At 34.5% G+C, this 6,456-nt stretch overlaps 1 pseudogene; it reads right to left on the bottom strand.

Moving 5' to 3' along the window:
• Positions 1–424: 424 nt before the first annotated feature.
• Positions 425–5,006, bottom strand: LOC117913210 (annotated as a pseudogene).
• Positions 5,007–6,456: the final 1,450 nt, after the last annotated feature.

The following is a 6,456-nucleotide window of genomic DNA, read 5'->3' as shown; positions in this document are numbered from 1 at the left end:
AGCCCAAAAGAACTATTCTATTTACATATTCTCATCTTCATTGAAAAGGAAAATTATAGACAATAAAAGGAGTGATCTGTTTAACAGTACTATTGACAGTATAACCAAATGAACTTCCAAAATAAGTATATTAATTTATGTAATGTTTCCTCCTTGATCATAAACTAATTTACACAAGCAGATAACAACCAATTTGACAGTTAGAAAATGTGGAGTGCAAGAGTTAAATTCAGCCTGTCAACAATCAGCAAGATTACAATCCTATCATGCTATGAAATATAATGATAATGCTACTGCAATGAAGTTCGATTATTCTAATGTGGAGTGCAGGAGTTAAATTCAGCCTGTCAACAATCAGCAAGATTACAATCCTATCATGCTATGAAATATAATGATAATGCTACTGCAATGAAGTTCGATTATTCTAATGTGATGTTTCAGGTATATTTGTTCTCTCGTGATTTAAATTAGCAGCTACTATCTCTGGCGATGATTGCCCACCAGTTGTGATTGAGCTCCAACCACTGTGCTCTGAAGAAGAGGTTCCTTGTTCTCCGGAGAGGGGAATATCATTGTTGGTTTGGTTGGAAAAGGTTGATGGCCTTGGAGAGCAGTTAGTCACTGAGGGAGAGGCTCCAACTGCCGCTATAGGCTCATTGCTACCACTGTATGGCTGGTCAGGTATTCTGAAAGTATGAGAGCTGAGGTCTTTTTTATCAAAAAGTGTCATCAAGGTCTTAATCTTTGTCCATGCCGAATCTTCGCCCATTACCACAACTCTATGTTTATGCAGGAACATGGCAATACCTATGATCAGAGCTAAAGATGAAGTGACTCCAGTAATGAGGAAAAGGCCCCAAAAGCTATCAAGGCTGATATTGTTAGAAGAAGGTGAGCTTCCATTATCATCTGAACAACTAGTTTTTTTCCCTAAACCACTTTTTCTCAATCTGTACCATTTCATTTCCCTCAGTCACAATTAAGACTGCCTTTGAAACATCAGGTACCAGAGGAGAACCTATTGGGAAGGCCTGAAATTCCAACAAAAAAAAAAGAAAAGCTTACACATGAAATGCACATAAATATTGGGAATGAGTATTTGTTTGTGAGAGGAGAGAGCACTTACAAATCCGAACCCATCAAATTTGTATGTTGGTTGAACCATGGTATATTTCGAGCAATGCTGTGCAATGAAGAGCTTCATGTAAGGTATCTCATCAAAGGCAGCAGCAATACCTCCATTTGCACTCCCTTTCGAGAGTAGTTCGGCTAATTTTTCTGAAGAATTATAGATCCTAAACTTGGATTCGTCAAAGTTTATCCTTTTCAAGAATCCGAGAACGAAAGAGTCTTGTTGGTAACCTACATACTCCCCTTTTGCTTGTAGCTCTTTTATGTCTGTAACGGTTGGCTGGAGCTGTTGGACGGTTAACATTGAGGTCAAGCTGGCGGTGTAACTTTGAGTAAGAATGAGCAACACAAAGAACCATATCATGATCATCACAAACCGCGCCAAGTTGCTCACAATTCTCTCCTCTACAAACATAGAACCAGAAAATCAACATCATTTCAGCAAATGAAGTTAATTTGTGGGAAGAGAACTTACTTTGTGCAAACACCATAGTTGAGAAGGAGAACCAGAAGATGGTGCCTGCTTGATGTGAATGCGGGCCCCTGAAATCTTCATTTATTCGATGTTCAAGAACCCAAATTACAAAGAAACACGCACTAGTCACCCAGAGATCCCAAGTCAATGGCTTCAAGAAAATCCATGCGCTTTTGCTTTTGTTGTCTTTGATGGGCACGATCATTGATACGCCAGATTCAGTGTAGGGTAATGTAAAATCTACATAGTTGGACCTGTTCGCTACAATTGTAATATCTCCCACCACGGCATCATACTTCTATTTGTAAAAAAAAAAAAAACAAAGGGAATTAGAAATCTTCTTGTATATTTCATTGAATAGGTTGATAATGTTGGTGCTCTTTTGTGTATCCAATAAAAACAAAATGAAGATACTAGAAAGAGTGAAGAGTATGACTGACCTTTAGAAACACTTGATGTATCAAATCATTGTAGCTACCGTTAGACTTGCCGTCAGGGGTTCCGAAGGGAATGTACTCGTAAGGAACATCATATGGTAGTGAATCCATCACCGCCTTAAATACATCTATGCAGTACCCAGTGACCTCCTTTGTGGCATTAGTTTTGGGATCCCATGTCACATTTACAAATTCACTAAAACCATTCTTCACTGGAACTCCTATTCTCAACTTCTTCTCATTTACTGGAAGCACCCAACCTTTAGGGACATAAGTAGGTTCTCCAGGCCATACAATTGTTCCTAGGTTGTCCTTAGAAGTGGAATATGTCTTTGAATTTGTGTGTGAGAAATTCTGTCTTCTTATAATTCCATTTTTCGGAGTCCAAAATCCTACCCCTCTTTCCCCTTTCCCAATCACATTAACTATCTCAAAGGCTGTCGAGTGAAGTTGCCCATCAAATATTTGAAAATATCCACTGAGACCTTTCATTTTGGTACTTAACAGTGACTGGAGAAGATTTGTACCAATTTGAGAGACTCTAATGGTGTCAAGAACCATCGAATTGCTGGAAATATTAGTCTTTTGGAAGCTGAAGTTTGTTGCCCCAACTTTCTCAACAGCCATGGCTAGTGCAGAAGCAGCGTCATAAGCCCATAATCCAAAAATGTTCAGCTCAGAGGTCTCATCTTTTGGATGATCTTGCCGGAACTTCCTTTTCCATCGGACTCTGAAATTTTCGAGCTCTTTTGTTCTTGGAACATGAGGCTTTACGCCCAACACCCCCTGCATTGAGTCAATGACTGAGGGATCCAAAGTACTCAAGAGCTCGGTTAGCCCATCAGTTAGTATCCAAACATAGCCCTCTTCCATCATTCGAATCTCATCTGCTTTGGTAAAAAAGCGAGAGCCGAGAGGTGTAACCATGTGTACAATGAAAACTCTAGTTTGCATTGTCATCAGCTTGTAAAGCTCTTCACCAATTTGATCATCAGTGGCTGATGGAGAAATTACACTACGGTAAGTGACACGGACATCGATCCCTTGCAAGGCATCAGTCATATAAGGTATAATTCCATCGCCATACACATTGTCCACGTAAATAAGCACAACTTCTCTCCACCCAAAGGCCCGGACTATTGCCCTTATTGCTGGTACTTGAGCTGAGTCATTTAGGGTAGCTCGGATAAAATATTGGCTCTGAAGCGAAGAAAGAGAGGGACTTGTTGCAGAAAAGGAAATGATGGGCACCCGAGCTTTGCTTCCAAGACTGATCATGAAGTTGGCCTGCGTCGATGATCCGGGCCCTATTATGGCCTCCACTTCTTCATTTTGTAAGAGGTCTACAGCTGAGTTCAGGGGCACGCAGGTTCAAAAGATAAACCAGCATTTAAATGAATTAATAAATTTAAAGATTCTGACTTCTCTCTCTCTCTCTCTCTTTAATTTTATTTTAATTTCTACTCTACTGTCAGCAATCAAACAGCGTACAAAACCTTGTTTACCAGATTTTTTTTTTTAAATATAATAATAAAATATGATGTGATACTATAATTTGAGAGGAAGACGACCCATTTATTGTATGCTCAACCAGATACAACCTGCTATTCATCTAATGAAATAGGGCCATTTGGGTTAGAAGTCTATCAACTTCACCCAAAAATTACATCAATAATTCATTTAATCCCAATTAAGATTTATTTAAATTATTTTAAAATTTAAAATTATCTGCATTATAGGTTCTTTTTTTAAAAAAAATAATGTATCAAAATTATAATATAGTTATTATAATTTATTACTGAAAGCCTTAATACAAAAAATTAAAATCTATAAATCAGCACAAATATGAAATCGAACCATCACCGCTAACCTAATCTCACTAATTTTATATCGTTTTCGACTTATGTTCATAAATAATGTCGATACCGATACCATTATAGTTTTTTAGCACTGATTACTACCCCTTAACATATATTATTATTTTTAAGATATATATATATATATATATATATATATATATATATATATATATTAAAACTTTATAATTATTTGTAATTTTAATAATTTATAAATTATATATTTATAATGCAATTGGTTCAACCACGGTTTAATCATTAGTTCAATCACTAAACTATAAAACCATAACTTTTTAAATTTTATAATAATTGATCTAATTCTGAAAATATTAAATATAAATAATGCATCAACTTCAAAACGAATTCAACATTATAGAGTATTCTTGTAGCTTTTCTAAGAGAATACTCAAAGCAAATATCTTTTGGTATGCTAGTTAAATTGCTCCCAATTAAGTTTATTAATTCTCAAAGAGAATAAGTCCAACGATGTTCCTCGAAACGCAAATGGATTGACTCAACATAAATTGCTTCATTTTTCATTTTTTTTTTTTCAGAATAATAAAGTTTGGTTTTCTAAATGGTGCAAATATTTAGAACATGTTTAGTAACTATTCTTTTATTTTTGTAAAACAAAAGTTTATTTAAAAACTTGAAATATTTTTAATCTATTTTTAATATTTGTATAATTATTTCTTACAACAATTTTTAAAAACAAGTGAAAATAATATAAAATTAAGAATAAAAAACACAAAACAATTTTATGTTATTATACAATTTTTTGTTTTGTATGTTTTTGTTCTAGAGAACAAAAAAATATTCTAAAAAAACAATTTCCAATCAGGCTCTCGGATTATTCTGAAATTATTTAGACTGCTGAGTTTAACTCTTGAAGGAGAAGATTTAAGGGATAGTACCTGCTGCAGCTGCACCAACAACATCTCTTTTGGAGTCTCTGATTTTTGTAACCACCCTGGTTTTGTAGTGACCATGAGAGGCATACAAGTCTGAAAGGGCCATGGAGATGCAGCTCAAGCCCATCTTCCCAACCCATGTATCCAAGTCCAGAACCACTCCCACTTTAACTGGTATTGTTGTGTTCTGTGCCATGCCCTTTTCTATGAAGAAAATCGTGGGAAAGAGAAAGAACAAGAGAGAGGTAAGGAGTTGGGTAGGGTGCCTTCTCATCTTTGAACTCGTTGGAAGCTATGGTAGTCATAATATTGGAGAGAAACTAAGAGATTATTTATAGGACTTAGAATTTTGAATTTTGAAACCAGAAGCCAGCTGGAATCAGGTCTACTCTGCAGTCAACTTGAGAAGGACGCCCAACTGGACTCTCGTCTCTTTATCGACAGCATGCAAGGAAACTGCATGTCCTGTTAGATGTACGTATATTCGCATACTTTTTTTTTTTTTTTTAAATAATTATATTTATTTTATAATTAATTTTAAATAAAATATTATTAGTAGTTATCATTTTTCCATGATTTTACCATTCATTTTTAACAAAAAACTGTATAATTTACAGATTTATTGAAATATTAGAATCTTTATTTATAATTTTTATTCAAAAATTATCATTTTTTAACCAAAAATATATATAATTTTTTAAAAATTAGTATTATATTATTTATTTAGATGGTTATTATTTATTTATTTTATTTTATTTTATTTTTATTTTTTATAATTTAATAAACATGGAACCAGCTGAGTTTAGTTTGTTATTTGTATCACTTCTAGAGTAATGGGCACATATTATATGAAGAAAAATAAAACCTTGAATTATTACAACTAATTTGGGGGGCATGATAAGAGATAACATCTCTTTGATTTAATCTATTTACCTTGACCATATCAAAATATCCTTTGTAAAATTTGTGTATCTTACAAGATACGCCATTGATGATATTCATTATATAAAGACTTTTCTACGAAACAGAAAATTAAATGTTGGATCTTGTCATTGAAAGCAAAGGTTGGGGAGGGTAGGGTGGGGGGTGGAGGGGGACCATCTTTTACCTTAACCAAATCAAAGTATCCTTTGTAAAATCTATATATCTTATAAGATACATCAAATCAAAGTATCCTTTGAAAAATCTATTTTGTAAAATAGGCAAAAGCCATCTTTTCAACTCCCATCAACATTAATGATGATGCTCCTTGTATAAAGACTTTTTTTGTAGCCATCTTTTCAACTCCCAAGTAATTGGGGGGATAGAGACAATTATGAGGGGATATTGTACAAAGAGAAAATCTATGTATCCTACATTAATGATGATGCTCCTTGTACAAAGACCTTTTGTAGCCATCTTTTCAATTTCCAAGTAATTGGGTGGGGGGGGGGGGAAGACTTTTTTTTGTAAAAATCTATGTATCCTACAAGATACATTAATGATGATGCTCCTTATACAAAGACTTTTTGTAGCCATCTTTTCACTTTCCAAGTAATTTGTGGGGGGGGGGGGGGGGGGGGGGGGGGGGGAATAGAGAATTATGAGGGGATAGAGCCTCCACACATATGAGCTTAAATAAATAAATAATAAAAAATAAAAACAAA

This window comes from Vitis riparia, chromosome 4 (assembly GCF_004353265.1).
Source record: "Vitis riparia cultivar Riparia Gloire de Montpellier isolate 1030 chromosome 4, EGFV_Vit.rip_1.0, whole genome shotgun sequence".
Lineage (NCBI taxonomy): Eukaryota > Viridiplantae > Streptophyta > Magnoliopsida > Vitales > Vitaceae > Vitis > Vitis riparia.
Note: the sequence above shows the minus strand (reverse complement) of the source record. Positions and strands in the feature narration are given on the sequence as shown.